The sequence below is a fragment of the Delphinus delphis genome, chromosome 10 (genome assembly GCF_949987515.2).
Source record: "Delphinus delphis chromosome 10, mDelDel1.2, whole genome shotgun sequence".
NCBI lineage: Eukaryota > Metazoa > Chordata > Mammalia > Artiodactyla > Delphinidae > Delphinus > Delphinus delphis.
In genome coordinates this window covers 30668064-30687774 of record NC_082692.2, presented here as the reverse complement: position 1 = coordinate 30687774, position 19711 = coordinate 30668064, and the positions used below count along the sequence as shown (strand labels likewise).

The 19711-nt window shown below is 40.0% G+C and overlaps 2 protein-coding genes across 4 annotated transcripts in view; one reads left to right on the top strand and one right to left on the bottom strand.

Moving 5' to 3' along the window:
* Window positions 1–1482, bottom strand: part of SUPT3H (SPT3 homolog, SAGA and STAGA complex component) — a 420389-nt gene extending 418907 nt beyond the window's left edge. Inside the window, exon 1 of one of the 2 annotated variants that reach the window (XM_060021727.1) lies at window positions 1351–1482. The gene's annotated coding sequence lies outside the window, so the exon portion shown is untranslated. Of the gene's footprint in view, window positions 1–883; window positions 971–1350 lie in introns of those variants that run through there. The other variant, XM_060021728.1, reaches the window with a different exon arrangement.
* The window catches only part of RUNX2 (RUNX family transcription factor 2), a 208445-nt gene that overhangs the window by 47323 nt on the left and 141411 nt on the right, over window positions 1–19711 (top strand). The gene's annotated exons all lie outside the window — the stretch shown is intronic.

Genomic DNA, 19711 nt, shown 5'->3' with positions numbered 1-19711 from the left:
CTGTCCAATAAGGCAGCCACTAGCCACATGCGGCTATTTATATTTAAGTTAATTAAAATAAAATTAAATACCTCAATGCACTACTAGCCACATTTCAAGGCTCAAGAGCCACTTGTGTCTAGTGGATACCATATTAGGACAGCACAGATTACAGAATATTTCCACAAAGATAGAAAGTTCCATTGGACAGGGCTGCTCTAGACCTAGGCTGCTCTAAATCTTTTCTTGAATATTCCCAGAGATAAGAAACTTGCAATAACACAATGAAGTGCACTTTATTTTTGCAAAGTAGTAACTATCAGGAAATTATTTATAACATTCAGTGAAATCCAGCCTCTCTAAAACATCCACCAGAAATTCCACAAGTTCCATCCTCAATTTGGTCTTCAAGTAAATCTTTACAGAGGTAATTTAATTCTGTTTCCAAAGTTCTGTCCTCACATATAGTAAAACCCTACGTCCTCTCCTCCTAGATAAATACATCCTCATTTCTCTGGAACGAAAGAGTTTAAAGTTTCTAAAGCCTCACGGAGTTAAGCTCGTTTATCCACGTGTACGTTAACAACACATTTCCAGGATCGCCTCTGAGTGTCAGATATTACATTCCACCGCCCCTATAAAAATCCACACCAGTTTCTTGATTTTTCCACTTAGAAAGCCAGGTCACAGTCATTCTGAATTCCTTAAACAGGGAGATAAAAATGACAGGTAATTGACAGCTAATTGATCAGTGCCTGGAGCTTGTTATAAGCATTAACCTGTATTACCTCATTTAATCCTCACAATTCTGATCTAGGTTATTACTATCCCCATTTTACAGACCAGAACACCCAGCCAAAGACACGCTAAATAATTTCCCCAGGGGTCACAGATGTGGGCTCACCCCAGAGAGAAGGGAGTCGATCTTTTCCTTTTCCTGGACGCTACACTTCTACTAACGCTACCTAACTCTTCTTCCACCTCGCCCATAAAGCTACAATTTCCTTGTTTAAGAATTCTTCCCCCCAAAACACGACCTAGATGACACGCGGAAGGTGCTTCTGAACACACCCAGCGACGCCCGCTCCCGCTCGCCCGCCCAGCTCCCCTGGCCCCACGCCCACCCGCCTACGGGGAGGAGTCAAGGCCAACTCCACACGCCGCGGGAGAACCCGGCCGACTCGCGGGGCCAGCGCCTCCGGAGACGCTGCTTCTGTGTGTCCCTCAGCCTCCCGCGCTAACGACCGGGACCCCCGACGGCAGCTCCCGGGGGCAGGGGGGCGGGGCCCAGACACGCAGGGCTCGGCGCCTCTCCCGGCCCCCAGCCCTCTCCCCCGCCCGCCCCCGCGCCTCCCCCGGTCCCCCTACAACCTCTGTTCTAAGAACACTTGTAGACCCGGCTGCGCGTCCCGCGTGGAGAATGTGGGGATAGAGATGGTGCGGTTTCTGCGGCGGCGGCCCGGGACACGCTTGGAAAGGGGCGGGGTAGGGGGCTGAGAGAGTCTAAAGGGAAAGGGTGGCTGGGCGCGGACGGGGGGGCAAGATGGCGTGAGCCCGATTCTCTGTGGGGCGGGGGTGGCGGAGGTGGAGGAGGGAGAGCTACAAACACCCCCGCCACTCCCGACGCGGACGCTGGCGCATGCGCGCTTGGCCAGGTGGCGCGCGGCCTCTTTTCTCTAGGCAGCCACTTCCGCCACTCTCGCTGGGGGCGGGGCGTCGCGGAGCGCGCCCGTCGCCGCTTGCCTTGCGGCGTTGGTGCGGGCGTTGCGGGCGGTGAGGGCTGCGCGGAGCCGGGGGCGGGCGACCTTGAGCCACGCGGCGGCCCTTAGAGCGGAGGCTGCTGGGAGATGAGTGGGGATGAGCTGAGAATCGGAGTGTGTTGAAGGCCATTCTTGGACTCCTTAAGAATGAGCTGAGAGGACTAGGGTTTTCGAGGGATTTAGTGACCGAGGCTGGAAGTTTGTTTTCAGCTTCAGGGCAGAGATTGACCTCTGTAAATCTTGTCCGCAGTAGGGGTGAACCGGGATCTTACCCGGACGATGCGGGGAAACGGAGACATCAGAAAGGCCCTCCTCCCCCAAAGGACCGCGGTGCTGGGGTATGGATATGCGACCCTTTCTGGGACCGTGAAACACCCCCTCTTACGCCGGCCCTCGCACATCACCGCTCCCCATCCTTCCCCTGCGCAAAGTCATTCCAGAGGCAGTGGGAGATGATAGTCTGCAGCGAATTTTCCCCTCCTATTCATTTTACCAAGCTCAAGCATTTAATGACCACGTTTTTATTGAAAACTATTTGCTATTTCAAGGCTTCTGAATGGATGATTCTATATTTATTTTTCCTTAGAATTTTAGCCTGCTTCTCCTTATTTTAAAATCTTGCACTCCCACTTTTGAGCTGTACATCCTGTCCTCTCAGAATTGATTGATACAGATGTATTTCTTTAAATAATACAATCATAAGACAGTGATTTCAGTTGCTTTCATTATTTTACGTGGTCTTGTTATTTCTATTTTTAACATTCTTTTCAGCTGCTCAGGAAAGAAAACTATTACCCGCTTAAGTCCATGCCTATGACGTCAAATATTATATTTCAGAGATTCAACTACTAACCCTCATCAAGTCTTTTTTAAGCATTATTACTTCAGTTATTTTCTTGCCTCTATGAATATTTGTGTTCTGAAATAATCCCTTCCTATTCGCTTACATTGTTTAAAATAGCAACTTATTTGGTTATTTCGTCTGTGGGTTGTAGTTGAGTCTCTTGTTAATTTTGCTTTTAGCTCTCCTTTAATCTCCCCACCACTTAAATACTTGCCAAATAAAGTTCCAAAAGAATAAATTTGTTTAGGCTGTAAAAGCTCACCATAATGTGTAAATTAGGGCTCAATCCACTGATGGGCAAAGTGTATAGGGGAAGAAAGTAACAGAGAGAATCGTCATAATTTCTTATGAAGGAAGACTGGTTTATACAATAGTTGAATAGTTGAAAAGCCCTTTCAGGTACATTAGCAAGGAAATAGAAGAAAATTAAGAAAAATATTAATAGTACGTCTAAGGAAATATAACTGGAAGGAGATCCTTTCAAGTAAAATTGTGTTCAGTCAGTGTTGCCGTACTGATATTTTCATGGGACTTTTACCTGCATCACATGGAGGCCAGATTTGACCTAGTTTTTCGGGACAGAACCCAGACCTTACTCTCAAGCCACTGGTGTCTAACCTACATATAATCACACACAGCAGGAGTTAATCAAAGTGTGCCATGGAGAAGGGAAACTGAGTTAAACAGGCCCTGGTAGAGGGAGCTCAAAATTTCACTCTTAGGAAATTGTGACTTGCTGTTGGCGGAGATCTTAGCTTTGCAGTCCCATGAGTTATCTTAGTGTTCCTACCTCTTGGAATCTGTTAAAATCTATTTTAAAAATTTGATTTAGTCATAATTTTGTTTGTAGTTTGAGAGCACTCCTGCCCACAATGGGTCAAAAATATTCTCCATTCGATTAATATCAAAGATCCTAAATTATCAATGCTACTAAGATATCTTCATTGTAACAAAGCTAAAGCAATGGTGCTGAAATTAAGACATTGATGACTACCACCTCTCAGAAAAACACGTGATTTCCAAGGCATGTGGAAAAAACACATCAGGAGACCAAGTGAATTCATCACACCACAAAAATGTCTTCATCCCTTGAACAAAGCCATTAAAGGAAAATGAAGCATTGTTACTGTAGATTTTTACATTCCTCTGGTATAATAACCTTCATATAGACTGACTAATGAAAACAGAAAGGGTACATATCTAAGCAAAAATGCCTCTTGGCATCTTAGAGGATGACTAGATTAGATAATGAAAGAAGGCTTAATCCTCCAAATAATAGCAGAAGCCATGCCTAGTATGGCGCCATCTCTGTGATAAAGTGGTTTCTTCTCCTGTGGACGCCATGCAGACAGTTTACTCCAGGTGACCTACTCTTTTGTGACCCGTGACTGTCATGTATTAGGATGCTTGTGGAGGCTTTTTCTTTTCCTATTTATCAATTATTTCACCCTTTGCTATATTTGCTATTCTAATGTTTAAATAGTCACCATGGAAATAAACCAGGTAGAACTGAATATGGTTTAGAATTGCATATTGAAATTGTTGCTATATTCAGTTAATTTCCTAATAGTAAGAACTCTTTTTCAATTGCAATCTCGGGGTATCTTGTTTTATCTTTAGAACGAGGAGTTCTGACCAAAACAATTATTCAGCTCTGTGGTACCTGGGCAAGTCATTTTATATCATGGATCCTCAAGTTCTCATATCTGTAAAATGAGGTCATCAAACCAAATGAAGTAAAACCTGTAACCCTAAAACTCTATGCTCCTTTAAAGTAGGAATAACCAAAAGATGAATCTTAAAGGTGTACAGAATAATTTCAGCATTTATATTTATGCTACCAAAAATTATGTGACTATGCAGGACTCTTGCTTTAGGCCAACTTGGATCAACTGATGTTATGTATTTCAAAAGAAAGCCCAACATGAAAAGATATATATTAATCAAATTTATTGACACACTGGAGGGAGGGTGTATCACATAACTGTTCAGAGTGTAATCAAATTGGCTTCCCATACCTTCCAATTATATTCATATGTTTTGAAGTAGGAAGAGCAACACAGTGGTGAGAGAAGAAATGCTAAGAATTGCAGCACTGAGCAGCTATAATCATGAACCATCCTCTTAGGAATCTCTCATTGCAGGTTTAACACTCCAGGATCTTTTAAAATTAGTGCTTGGCTGCTAGAAAATGATCATGTTTTAGACTTAGATGGGAAGGGAATCATAGAATATCAGGGTTTCATGGGGCCCCTGAACTCTCTAGACATATGGAAACTTAGTTGCTCCCTTTCCTATAGAATCCAATATATAATACCTCTTGTACTAGAAACGAACAACTTTTACATTTCTCCCCTTGAAAATAAGGTCTATTTGCTGAGTGTTAGTGATAGGTGCTAATTATTTCATTCATTCGACAATTATTATGATGGGCCTACCATGTGCCTGACACTATTCTAGGAGCTGCAGGTATAGCAGTGAACAAAACAAAACTCCACGCCATCATCAAACTCACATTCTAGAAGGAGGAGTTGCACAATAAAATAAATATCCAAATTGTGTAATATGTTAAAAGGCTATGAGTGTTAGAGGGGGAAAATTTTATACAACAGGGAAGGGATTAAGCAGGAGGAATAGGAGAACTGTGATATTTGTAATGGGCAAGCAGGGTAGGGCTCACTGAGGAAGTGGCATTTGAATAATGACTTGAGGAAGAAGGTAGTTGTAGATATCTAAAGAAAGAGCCTTCCAGACAATGAGAACAACCCGTGCCAAGGCCCTGTAGTGGGAACGGGGCTGGTAAGTTGCAGGAGTGACCAAGAGGCCATTTTAGCTGAAGAATAGTGACCCAGAAAGAAGATAGAAGAGGTCACAGAAGAACTAGGAGACCAGATGGTGGAAGGTCTGTGTGCCTGGGACTAGGAGGCTGTTAGCAGAGAATTGACATGATGTGGTTAAGGGTTTAAAATGATTACTCTGGCTGCTGGGCTGGAAATAGTCTGTACAGGCACAGAGAGTAACCAGGCAAGAGATGACGGTAGCTTGTATTAGGGTTGTTACAGTAGATTCCATGAGACGTGGATGGATTCTGGATATAGTTTGAAACTCATTGTGATTTACTGACAGATTGGATTTGAGATTCTAGAGAATGAGAGGAATCAAGGATGACTCTCAAGGGTTCTAAGTGGAAAAATGAATTTGCCATGAACTGAGATGGAAAGGACTGGGGATGGAGTATGTTGGGTGGGTATAAGAGATCAAGAATCCAGAGACTTCCCTGGCAGTCCAGTGGTTAAGACTCTGCACTTCCAATGCAAGGACCGCAGGTTCCATCCCTAGTCAGGGAACTAAGATCCCGTATGCTATGTGGCCGCGGCCAAAAAAAAAAAAAAAAAATCCAAGTGTAAGAGATCAAGAATCCAGTTTTAGGCATAAATAAGTAATTAAGTACAGTGTTTGTATTATCTTTAATGTTTTTGCCATCATAAGTAAGTTCTTACGGAAATGAAGGAAAGTTTGTATTTGTAACTCTTTTAATAATAATTTAATTTCTAATCCTGCTCACATAATAGAGGTCCATCTAGACCTAACATAGGTCAAGGAATATTTTATTTTTGCTTTAAGAAGAGGTGAGGAAAGCTAAACATTCCCTTGTTTACAAAGAAAAAAGAAAGAAAAGAAAAGAAAAGAATAACTGTTTTGGGGTTGTTTTTTTTTTTTGGCAGGTGGTCTATCAATACCTGAAAATAAAGTCGAGAATTCAGTTGAGACAAATATACAGAAACATTCAATTCCCCAAAGTACTTTCATTGAAAAACTTAGATGTAAAACTGGATCTAATTCAGTGAATTATTTGAATAACGGCCTCCATTTTATATTATGCATATACATTTATTTTTCTATGATACATGGAAACAGGGCCCAAAATGAATCAGTACCATAAGTGAAATAAACCACAGTATAGCTAATGCAGCCTGCTATTCCTAGTTCATACTCTGAAGTTGGATGCAATAAACTGTATCGACTAAGGAATGCTCAGATCAATTGCTAGTGATCAGGGATTTATACCAAAAATTTTGACCAAGTTACTTTATCTTTATTTTTAGTATTTCATAGATGCAGCATAAGGTATATTTTCTCTTTCCAGAATACACTTAAAACAACTTCATTAACCCAAAAAATATGGGCTTTCATGCCACTTATTAGCATAATTTATGACAAGGCTGTTATAAACTTCAGAGTTTTGTTGTGAGGATTGCGTGTAAAGTGAGAATGTATGTAAGGTGTCTGGCACATAACATGCACTGAATGCATCTTGTTTTTTATTAGTATTATTCCTATTGAGACAATGACTCAAAAACTCAGTCTTGAAAAGTAATAGTGGAACAAAATGAGGAAGGATTATTTAGGCAGAGGGAGTAACATGAGCAAAGCCACAGTGTGTTAGAGGGAGTTGCAAGTTGTCCAGTATGATGGGATCACAGGGTGTAAGAAAGGAAGCCAGAAACTTGGGAAGGGCCAGATCATAGAACGTCTTGTGTATTACTTTATGGAATTTGGACTTTATCTAATAAAAAATGGGGAAACTTGGAAATATGTTTTTTTAAGGACATGATTAAATTTGCCTGTGAGTAAGTTGGCAGTCATGTGCAAGAAATATTGGAAGGGTGAAAAACTGGAAGAAGTTAACAATTCAGGAAAGAGCTGATACGGGCTTGAGCTACGTCAGTGGACTAGGAAATGATAAAAGATGACAGAGGGAAGAAATACTAAGGGAGTGGAATTTATAGGACCAGTAACTAACTGGTAAGATATCAGGATGGACGTAAGGCAAAGAGGAAACAGGATGATTCCAAGTTTTCTCAACTTACTGAGAGGCAAGTTAGTCTTGGTAAGTTTAAGTTGACCATAACGAAATTGCAGGTGGCTATAAACCAGTAGCCAACTGGACTATCCAGACAGAATGGTGGTGAGAGAAGCCAGAATAAAGTTTGGAGTTCAAGAGAGTAGATGGACATTTAGGTTTGGGAACCAGTAGCGTACAGCCTTCCACACACGTCACTTGGATGTAGCATTTAGCCCTGTTCCCAGCTTTGGCCAGAAAACATTCTCATGAGGATCTGTGGGCACAACTGAAGCCAAGAGAGACAATGAAATGGCCAAGAGAGCATGCATAGAACAAAGAGAAGTGAGTCAAAGATTGAATTCTAGATGCCCACGTTCAGTGGGAGAGGGAGAGGAAGAGCCTATGAAGGACACTGAGGAAGCAGTGTTGTCATGGAAACCAGGAGAGCAAGGAGTTTCAAAGAGAAATTAGAGGTACTAAAATAAGAATCAGAGTTAATTGGATTTAGCCAGTTCAAAGTGACCTTTTCCAAAGCAGCATAAAGTGGTAGGATTAGAAACTTGGTTGTAGTAACTTAAAAAAGGAAGAGTAGATAAGGAAGTTGAGAAATCAAGTGTGTTATTCTTTCCAAGAACTTGGTCTGTGAAGAAGAAAGAGAATATCTAGAGAAATATTCAAGGTCACAGGATAGATTTTTTAAGATTATGGCCTTGAGCTTGTCCACGAGCTTTGGAGAAGAAGCTGGCAAAGAGGTTGAACACTTGATATAAAGGAGGGCCAATGGCAAAATCTTTAGGACATAAAGATGGAATTCGATCCTGGAAGAAATGGGAAGGTTTTTGATCAAGAGTCCAGGAAGTGGGATGAACCTTAAAATGGAAAAGGACTAACTGGAAGAAAAGAATAAGAACTTGAGGCAGTTCATACCCAATGACCCCAATTTCTTCCTGAAATGTCGGAAAGTAGGGATGCTGCAAAAGTGAGGATGATAGAGTAAAATGGGTGTGAGGTGCTAAAGTTTGGTTAAACCACTGTGAGGAATGGGAGAAAGATAAACAAGAGCTTGTTAAATGGAAGATAGCCCAGGGTATATAGAGCAGTGCTCCTAAAATCTGGTACATCTTGTTGGAAATACAAATTTGGGCCCCACCCTACACCTACAGAATCAGGAACTCTGAGATAGAGCTCAACAATCTGCTTTCACAAGCCCTCCAAAGGATTTTGAGTTTCCCTAATGTTTGAAAATAACTTGTTCAGAACTTGTGACTTCCCCCAACTAGCAAGCAAATAATAAAGCACAAACTAGGCTACTCGACCATATTCTAGTTATTTTTTAGTAACATTTTTCATATCATAGTAAAACATATTTATTCAGAACAATATTGTTAAGGATTTTAAAAACTCTGCTGGTTTCTCTCTGGAAATGGATGTCATATAAGATTAAAAATCAGAACCAAGAGAATCCTTTCTTCTAAGTTCTACCAAGCAAATACTGTAAAACATTTTTTTTTTTTTTTTTTTTTTTTTTTTTTTGCAGTACGCGGGCCTCTCACTGTTGTGGCCTGTCCTGTTGCGGAGCACAGGCTCTGGACGCGCAGGCTCAGCGGGCCATGGCTCATGGGCCCAGCCGCTCCGCGGCATGTGGGATCTTCCTGGACCGGGGCACGAACCCATGTCCCCTGCATCGGCAGGCCCGATCCGATTTCTACATTTATAATAGAAATAATAAAATTGTTATTTACTCCATCAAAAGTATTCAATAACTCACCATATAGTAGCAGTTCTCAAATTATCCTCCTGCATTAGTATCATTCCATTCTAATTAATAATAGTGATCACTTCTCAATTCATGGGGAGAAAGTTTATGAATTGAATTTTCTCAATTTTAAGTTATTCTCCCATAAATTTTTCTTAAAACTTTGGCCCTTGTAACTGCTTATCTTGCAAAAAAAAAAAAAAGCTAATAGATTACAAAAGAAGTGAACGAATAGTAAATGTTAATGAAACTTGAAGTTAGCCAGTCATTCTTAGTTCAATATTTTCTCTATAATTGGACACGTTTGTGACTGTGATTTTTATACTACATACCAAAAATATAGTCAGTTTCTACTACCATTGTTCCAACAATGTTGCCTTTGCTCAAATATTTGGAACCTAACTTAGGACTGCTTTCAGGATCTGGGGAGATGTTCTTTTGAATACCTTAAACAATGGAAAAGCCAACAGTCACAATCTAGAAGGATCTTAAAGACGTATCTTACAGCCAGTAGGCAGGTGGGTGATCAGGCTGATTTATCCTGGTGTACCTTGCTTTAAGAAATATGACATAATATGTGGAAATCCATATTTACAATCTATAGGTGCAGATGACAGTGAGACATTTTTCTAATTAGCAATAAGACCAACCTCTGAAAGTCAATTTGTACAATAAACAAGAAATGGATCGCAGTAAGGGATATAGATCAACAAAACAAGCCTTAATTATAACCTGATTAAAATAGTATGTAAATAAGAAGAGAGGTTAGTTACAAAGCACAGAAAAAGCAGAATTAGAACAAATTGGCATAACACATTCCTGTATGGTGGAGACGAGTGGGAAATGATAAATGAGTCAGGCTATCAGAGTCCTAATATTCAAGAATTCAAATTAGGTAGCTAACTCTTCTTATCCTGATTCTGTTGTGACCAGCAATCTTTAGCTATTTTGGCTTCCATGAAGCTTTCCAAGAAGTAGGATGACCAGGCTGATAGGATGGTTCATTCCACCCAACAGTTATATTTCCTCATTACCAATCAATAACTCAGCATTTCGGTTTTTATGCTGGGTCTCTTATGAGTCAGGGTGAGTCAGCTCTGAAACAGGGATAATATTGCCTGGTGAGCACTAGGGAGCCAAACCCCAAACGCCAGCTCCACTGGGAGCGACTAAGACAGCCCTCCTTGGCAACACCCCAACCTGGAAACCTGCCTTCCTTTCTGAACTCCAGGAAACAGATAAACGAGCATGTGATTATTCACTTCATAAAAGGATCATTTACTTTATGAAAGTATTTTGAAGCACAGGGAACTTAAAGTGGATGAGAAACTGAGAAATGACTTCTGAGTTCAGTTAGAAATCCTTTAACCTTAACATAACTAGTCTTGATGCTGTGGTGGGGTTGGAAATGTGAATGTCTTGAAGATCGTGCATTTGAGAGGTTTAGCCATTAAAGAAAGGAAGGAAGCAAGATCGGAGGTGGAAAGGATAATGGTGCAAATGCAAAGAGGTTTGGTTCTTTTGTTGTTGAGTTCTCCCCCCACCCCCATGAAAAGGATGTTAGATCAGGAAAAAAGAGAGAAGGAGCCAATAGAAACAGAGATATGAAAGTCATTGGGTAGAAGAAGAGGGGCTGAGTGGAATCCAGGCTCCCTAAGAAGACTGACTTCGGGGGGCAAAGGGGTCACATCGCATCTCTGGGAAAAACTCCTTTAAAATTCCTCTGAGGGCTTCCCTGGTGGTGCATTGTTTGAGAGTCCGCCTGCCGATGCAGGGGACACGGGTTCGTGCCCCGGTCCGGGAAGATCCCACATGCCGCGGAGCGGCTGGGCCCGTGAGCCATGGCCGCTGAGCCTGTGCGTCCAGAGCCTGTGCTCCGCAACGGGAGAGGCCACACACACACACACACACACACAAATTCCTCTGAAATATAACATTTAGGTACTTCTTTTAAATGCATAGCTTTATGACTATAGAATGGCTTTAGACTCTCTTTCCTCTCATCAGTAATCTCTCAACTTTTTATTTACCAAACGTGAATTAAGTGCCTCTCACAATTAAAAGAGGAAAAAAATGTGACCCCATCCCAGAGGAGCTTACACTCTAAGAGGCTAAATGGACTTGTAAACAAGTCATTGCCGGTCTTATAAAGGCACAACGTACTATGGGACCATAGAGAGAATGAGTTTTACTTTTTAAATATTTAAAGAATACTTCAAAACTATTTAATTCACTTGATGAATAGCTTTCCTCTTCACCAGGCTCCAGTCCCAACCTGCAGGTCCCAGTGTAGTTAGGCTTTTACAGTGTCTTCCAACCAGTTAAAACAACAGGATGTCATTTGCTTCAACACTATAGATGGCACTACACTCTCTAAGGGATTCAGAATTATGCAGTATATAATCCCTGCCTTCGAGAAATCTGCAGTTCATTTGGAGAGACAAAGCTAATAGAACATTCTATTTTTTGTTCTTTATATTTAAATAATTTCCTTATTAAAGAGGGAAATAATTAAGTTACACAGCCCCTGTAACAAAATTCTACCATATTCCCCAGACAGGAGACTTTAGGTGGTGGGGGGAAGTCAGAAGAAGAAGAAGGGGGAAAAAAAGAAAAAGAAAAAGAAGGGAGACCAAGTAGTTGTCATTTTTTTAAAATAAATTAATTAATTTATTTATTTTTGGCTGCATTGGGTCTTCGTTGCTGTGCGCGGGCTTTCTCTAGTTGCGGCAAGTGGGGGCCACTCTTCGTTGTGGTGTGCGGGCTTCTCATTGCAGTGGCTTCTCTTGTTGTGGAGCACGGGCTCTAGGCACGTGGGCTTCAGTAGTTGTGGCACGTGGGCTCAGTAGTTGTGGCTCGTGGGCTCTAGAGCTCAGGCTCAGTAGTTGTGGCGCATGGGCTTAGTTGCTCCGTGGCATGTGGGATCTTCCCGGGCCAGGGCTCGAACCTGTGTCCCTTGAATTGTCAGGCGGATTCTTAACCACTGCACCACCAGGGAAGCCCTAGTTGTCATGTTAATTGGAAAAAACAAAACAAAAAACCCTTTAAACTTTGGATCCATGCTCCAAGTTCCCTTTCATTTTCTGCAGTTTGAATACCACATGCCTAGGTGTCGATTTTTTTTGGTATTTCTTCTTCTTCGTGTCCTCTGGGATTCCCAGTCTATGGATTGGTGTTGTCATTAATTTTGGAAAATGCTCAGTCATTATTCAAATATTTCTTTTGTCTCTTCCCTCTTTTTCTGGTATTCCCATTACAGTTATGTTACACCTTTTCTCATTGTCCCACAGTTCTTGGGTACTCTGTCCTGATTTTTTCCCTCTTTTTTTCTTTTTGTTTTTTGTTTTTGGAAGTTTCTATTGACATATTTTCAAGCTTACTGAAATCTTTCTTTGTCTGTATCATTTCTGCTGATGAGCCCATTAAAGGCATTTTTCATTTTGATTACAGTGTTTTTTTAATCTCTAGCATTTTTTTTTTCTTTTTTTTTGGCTGCGTTGGGTCTTCGTTGCTGCACGTGGGCTTTTCTCCGGTTGTGGCAAGCAGGGGCTACTCTTTGTTGCAGTGCGCGGGCTTCTCACTGTGGTGGCTTCTCTCACGGGCTCTAGGCACGTGGGCTTCAGTAGATGTGGCACACGGGCTCAGCAGCTGTGGCTTGTGGGCTCTAGAGCGCAGGCTCAGTAGTTGTTGTGCACAGGCTTAGTTGCTCCACAGCGTGTGGGATCTTCCCAGACCAGGGCTTGAACCCATGTCCCCTGCATTGGCAGGCGGATTCTTAACCACTGCGCCACCAGGGAAGTCCTCTAGCATTTCTTTTTGATTCTTTCTTAGCATTTCCATCTTCCTGCTTACATTATCCGTCTGCTCTTGCATTTTAGTCCACGTTTTCCATTAGAGCCCTTTACGTATTAATCATAGTTATTTTAAATTCCCAGTCTGATAATTCCCAAAACTCTGCCATATCTTAGTCTGGTTCTGATCCTTGCTTTGCCTCTTCAGCTTGAGTTTTTAGCCTTTTAGCACTCCTTGGAATTTTTTGTTGAAAGCCGGACATGATGTATTGGGTAAAAGTAAGTGAGGGCATTCAATGTGAAGTTTTGTGTTTATCTGGCTAGGAGTTAGGTTGTGTTTACTGTTGCTGCAGCCATAGTGTCAGAGGCTAAAATTCCTCTAATGTCCTTATTTTTGTCTCCCTGAGAGAGTCCTTCTGTAGTAGGGTCTGAGGCTTGCAGTTCTTTTAGCTGTAATTGTTTGTTTTTATACAGGAATCTGAGTGACATGGTGGTGAAGTATGGGACAGGAGGTGTGTTCCATAGCCTATGATTACCTTTCAGGTTTTCAGTGAGTCCTGTGTCCCTGGGCTATGACTTTCCTGAGAGCTCATCTTTTCCTCCCCAACTCCCTGCTATTAAGTAGGAGAGGAAGGCTAGAGGGGTTTGGAATTTGGTATTTCTCTTCCTCCAGGTATAAGGCTAGAGGGGGCTGGAATTAGATATTTCCTTTCCCTCAGGTCAGTTAGATTCTGATAAAATAGTTTATCTTGAGGGCAAGCAAAGGCATCTGTCTCTCCAGTGTTTGGGGCAGTGGTTTGCCCTGCAACCTCAATTCTCTGATAGATCTAAGAAGAATGGTTGATTTTCAATATGTTCAGGTTTTTTCTGTTGTTGTGGGGATGGGAGAACGACAACTTCCAAGCTCTTTATATGTCGGACCGGAGACTGGAAGTCCACTCTAATTTCATATATAGAAATAATCTGTGAATATTAGAATCCTAATTTCTATCAGTAGAAGTCACTCTAGTACCAATCATTGAAGGACACACTGTTTTTTGCTCAGATATAATTGTTAACTCCCCTGGACGCTGAGTCACCCAACCCACTTGAGCCCATATTTACTCAACTGTAAAATGGGAGTAATATCCATTCTTCCTAAATCATAGGCTTACTGGAGGGTAAACTAAGACTATATAAGAAAACATTTGGACAAGAAAGAAATGTCGCAAAAATTCAATGAAAAAGGAGGCAATTACTATGGTTCTTTACTTTATACTATAGCCTGTAAAAGTAAACATTTCAAAAGTCATGCACTATTTAATCCAAGACATTTTTAAACCACTATATTAATTATAAAAAGATTATTTGCTTTATGAAATTATTTCTTAATTGAGTAATTGCTTTAAAATTGAGATAGAGTTTAAACCTGAATATACATGATCAAGTGACAGGCAATTATAAAGCTTTAGTACAGAAAACCCCCATATTCTATTCTATTATGTAATCTATTATGTAATTATGTATATATTTTAATAATATATAATTATTATATATATTATTGAATATATTTGTTAAAATAAATATTATATAAAACAAAAATAGTTCCTATTAATAACTAAAATACCAGAGATTTTCAGTTCCATACTTGCTTAGGATTTTTTTTTTTAAATTTGTTTTATTTTATTTTGTCTAGGATTTAAAAATAAGCTTTATTGAGGCACAATTTGCATATCATAAAATACACTTATGTTTATTGTATAATTCAATAGTTTTAAGTAAGCTTACCAAGTTGTGCAACTATCACCGTAATCCAGTTTTAGAACATTTCATCACCCCAGTAAAATCCTTTACGTGCATTTACAGTTAATCCTTCCCAGCCCTAGACAACAGCTAATTTATTTTCTGTCTCTACAGATTTGCTTTTTCTGGGCATTTCATAAAAATAGAATCGTATGATATGTGGCCATTGGGGTCTGGCTTCTTTCATTTAGCATAATGTTTTCAGGGCTCATCCATCTTGTAACATGTATCAGTATTTCGTTCCTTTTTATTGCTGAATAACAGAAATCATTGAATAGATGTACCGTATTTTGTTTATCCATCTACCAGTTGATGACCATTTGAGTCATTTCTATTTTTTGGCTGTTACAAATAATGCTATGAATAATACTTATACATATTGGAGTACAACATTTTTGTGTAGATGTATATTTTCATTTCCCAATTCTACTCATAGGGATAAACCTAGGATAAGACTTGCTGCGTTTAATGGTAACTCTTACGTTTAACTTTTTAAGAAATAGTCAAACTATTTTCCAAAGTGGCTGCACCATTTATCATTTTCCTACCAGCAATGTTTGAGGGTTCTGATTTCTCCACATCCTTGCCACCATTTGTTACTGTCTTTCTGATTATGGGCATTCTAGTAGGTGTGAAATTGTATCTCATAGTAGATTTAATTTGCATCTCCCCAATGACTAATGCTGCCAGATTTGTGATACTTGTTAATATTCCAAGAAAGGCATATTGGCCATTTGTATACCTTCTCTAGTGAAATGTATATCCAAATCTTTTGCTAGTTACATAATATTCTAAGGAACCCAAATTAAAGAATTACAGATACACCATTTAGATTCAGTTTGATTTTTTTATTCAGGAATTACAAATATACATAAATATAATTGTAGTACAATTAATTATCTTTAACCTTGTAACATTAAATAAGAACAACAACAGAATATCAATATTGACCTGCTGAAGTCCTCAAAGGCAGGAATCTTAGTATTTCCTGCATCTAACATTGAGCCCAGCACTGTGCCTAAAACACTCTGTGGGTTCAGTGGATGGTTATTAAATACTTTACACTTCGGTTTGGAAATTCAGAACGTGTGAAGTTATTTTTCTCCGTGGAACTTTGTCAGGGGTTCCACTGCGCTGCCTCCTTGGCTCTTGGACACATGCCAGTATAATGCAGTAGTTAAGTGTGCGAGCTATAGAGTCACATTGCCTGGCGTTGCGACTTTCTGTGTACACTTGGGAAAGTGACTTCGTTTCTTATATCAGTCCCCAGGCTCGTCACCTATTAACTCTACTTGCTGAATAGAGTTGTCGTGAGAAGGAGATGAGGCTACCCACGTAAAGCTCTTAGCACAATGCCTGGTCAAAATAAGTGCTCAATACAGATTAGCTGTTACTACTCTAACCGGTTGTTAGAGTCTGAACAGCCAGACTTCAGCTATAGGTTTGATTAACAGAGAGGTAGGTCAGCTGCTTTTCCCCCTCAGTTTTCCCCTAAAATATACTTATATGTGTATACTTTCTTTTGAAACCAAAACACATAACAACACTCTCAATATTCAAAAGGTGACATGTGAACAGCAAAGTTTCAAAGAGATTGGCAACTAGATACAATATGGTAGCTTTATTACTAAACCTTAAATATTAGCAAATATTACTTTACCACAGTCTGTCATCATTCCCTGGGTTTATATAAAGCATTTTCTTTTCTAATTCACCTTAACTCTTTATTTTGAAATCAGGCAGTCCCTCAAAAGAGCTCCTCAAACCTGAACACCAGTTTGTCACCTAGAGTTCCAATTTAGGGCTTACCACCTTGTAACAGTAACAGCTGTCTTTTATTGAGGGCTTGCTATGTGGCATGTACTTTAATGCCCTTTTATCTCTAATCCTCACAACCACCTAGGAAAGGAGGTATTATTGGCCCTATTTTAGGTGCAAGGAAATTGAGACTCAAGGCAGTTGTATAATTTTCTTCAGGCACGTAACAAGTAAATAAAGAGCTTGAATTTAATCCAGTGTTTGTGTGACTCTCATGTGACTTGAGAAGAGGTGTTTGAAGTTTTGTTTACAAAAGCAAACTGTAAAGAAATTTCTAATTAGGGATAAAAAGTCACTGAGGTACCTGTGACTGTAAGACTGACTTTCTGGGACTGAGTTTGGGTTTATGTGGGTAGGAATAATGCTTAGAAGAATTAGTGATTTCTCTTATACAAGTTTTTCCTCCTCTTCTCTCCCATTTTTCTACTGGCTCATCACCTCATCCCCCCACCAGGAGTAGTTTGTTTCCTCCTCTCTTTGTCTTACCTGTGATAATCAATGTCCTAAAGTAGGAGCAGAAATTGAGCCTGATCAGCTTGGAGGCAGAGAGAAGGGCCCAGATTCCAAAGTGACTTCCTTTTTTCTTTTCTTTTCTTTTTCTCTTTCTCTTCTTCCTAATTTTTTCTTTCTTCTATCTTCCCCTATTTCTCTCTTTCTTTCACCCTACAGAGAAAGAAAAGAAGGAGTAAGAGAAGTAGAGAGGGAAGGAGAGAGAGAGACAAGGAGAGACAGGGAGAGAGGAAGGAAGGAAGGAGGAAAGGAAGGAAGAAAAATTAGGAGGTGTAGGGGGTGGGTAGGGAAAACAGGGGAGACCCAGGGCAGTGGCTGGGTCTTGGGGTTCAAGTCAAGGTTTTCTTGCCTCTCTGCCTTGCCCCTTCCTTCTAATCACAGGTGTTGCCTCCAGTGATGGAACACCTCTAGTTCTAGTTAGTGGTGACTGAGAAAGAGGTGGTAATCTACTTGTCAACTGGTATTTGCTTGGCCTTTCAAGGATCTGTGTAAGACAGCCTCAGATCCCTAATTCCGCCTTGTGCAAAGTCGGATGCTCTCCCTAAGACTCCTCCACAGTACAGGGAGCTGATAATTTTGTGTTCACCTCTAGTGCTGACTTCCTGATTCTACGAAATTTGGCTTCTCCCCTTTGTCTTGTATATTCTTTTATCTCAAATTCTACATCTACTTACACTAAAAATACCATTCTTACAAGGCCTCTTTGTGTAGAGTGAGCGTTACTGAAGGTAAGGAGACATGAAGAATTACAGTGCAGCGACACAGATAACTTTAAATGGAATACAATACATCCCTGTTTTTAAAATGCCTGCAGCTATACTAATGTCCACGATTTACTTTGAAATCCTTTTTTTTTTTTTTTAGAAAGATGAATTGCTGGAGAGATAGAGGGATGATAGATGTACAGATGTGTGATAAAACACATGTAATAAAATATTAATGTAGAATACAGGTGGGTAAGAAAATGGGGTGTTGGCTGTAAAACTTCTTTCAACTTTGCTGTTTGTTTAAAATTTTTTCGTAATAAAAGTTTGGAAAAAACAAAACCAAAAAAATCCCTTCTGTCTCTTTGCCAAGTCATTCAGCCATTCATCCCACTCTCTCTCTCTCCAATTCTGGATTGTCTCTATAGCGGGGAAACGCTGCCAAAATTTCTGTTTATTTCTAATGGAAAGCAGTTCAGCTTTCTTTGTTGCATTATCTCCTACTAATCGTACTTTTATTGTCTTTTCACCCAGCTACTTAAGATCTTCTCCTCAACAATTCCTTAAGAATTCTTTAAGAGCAAGAACCATCTTAGATATTTATATAATCTTTAATGCATTTAATGGTGCCTTGCCCAAAAGAGATACTGAACACATTAAATGAGGGCAAAGCCTAAAAAAAGTTTAAGTCCTGGCTCTCTCACTAACTGTGTGACCTTGGACTTACTGTATAACTTCTCTGAGTGCATTTCCAAGTTTCGAATCTGAAAAAGAGGTATGATTTTTTTTAAATGCCTACCTCACAGAATTGCCCTAAGAATTAAATTGGATAATGTGAGCTTTTAAAAACTAGAACCAGTAATTGAACTATTGGATAATGAAAAGAGAGCAGAACCTGTTTATGTGACTGACTGTTGGGGGTCCCTGCCTTTCTGGCTAACGAGCAACAGGAATTCAAAAGCCAATACATTTTCCTCATGTGGCCGCTCAGCCTCTTCCAGTGGCATTCCTTCTCCTTTCCCATTTCTAAGACTAGTGGCAGCCCTCTTCCATGAGCTACTGTCCAGATGGTTCTAGTACTGTTACTGTCTGCAGTGCCCACTTGGCACAAACAAATCTCACGCATCCGTGTCAATCCAAACAGTGGTAATGGGGATACCCAACTTCTCTTTTTTAGCTTTAGGTCCTAGTGCCTTGGGTTCTAGCAGTTATTTCTGCAGCATCAAAAAATGTCCGATTCAACCTTTTCAAACGCTATGAGAAATAAATTAGGTAATGCAAGGTGTTGGTTAAAGTGAAAACAGTGTAAGCATCCCTCATCCTCTTCTAACTTGCCTACTTCCTTAGCTGAAGATTGTATTAACGGGAATTTAAAAATAATTGTTCCCTCAGCAACTGGCAAATTTTGCAGATGGCCTCTTACAGATCTTGGAGTTGCAGAAATTATATATCACAAGCTGAATTATGAAAGACCAGTCTATATCAGGATGTCTTCCCAGAGAAAGTCATCTGAAACCAACATTTAAAAAGAAGAATACAAAAGATTTCAAAGGGCCCTGAAACGGTTTCACCCAAGTTAGTTAAATACATATTAATATTTTCTATATTTCTTAGTGAATATTTTAGGAATTATAAAGCTTCTTATAAAATGCCAAAAGATAATAATCAGTTATATAGAGCATGTTTCAAAAAATCTTGGACCTAAAAATCAATACTTAAGTATCTATTTAAGAGGTTCTTTTGGAAAGGCAGAAACGTAGATTGTTTTCTTAAAGTACCTTTACCACAATGTCTGCAAAACATTTTGGCAGAACTATGTGATTTTAAAAAGTAACCCACACTCACAGGACATTTTTCTTCTTAGGATTATAAAACACTTACAAGGATATAATCACGACAACCTTAGAGTAAGGATCCAAGT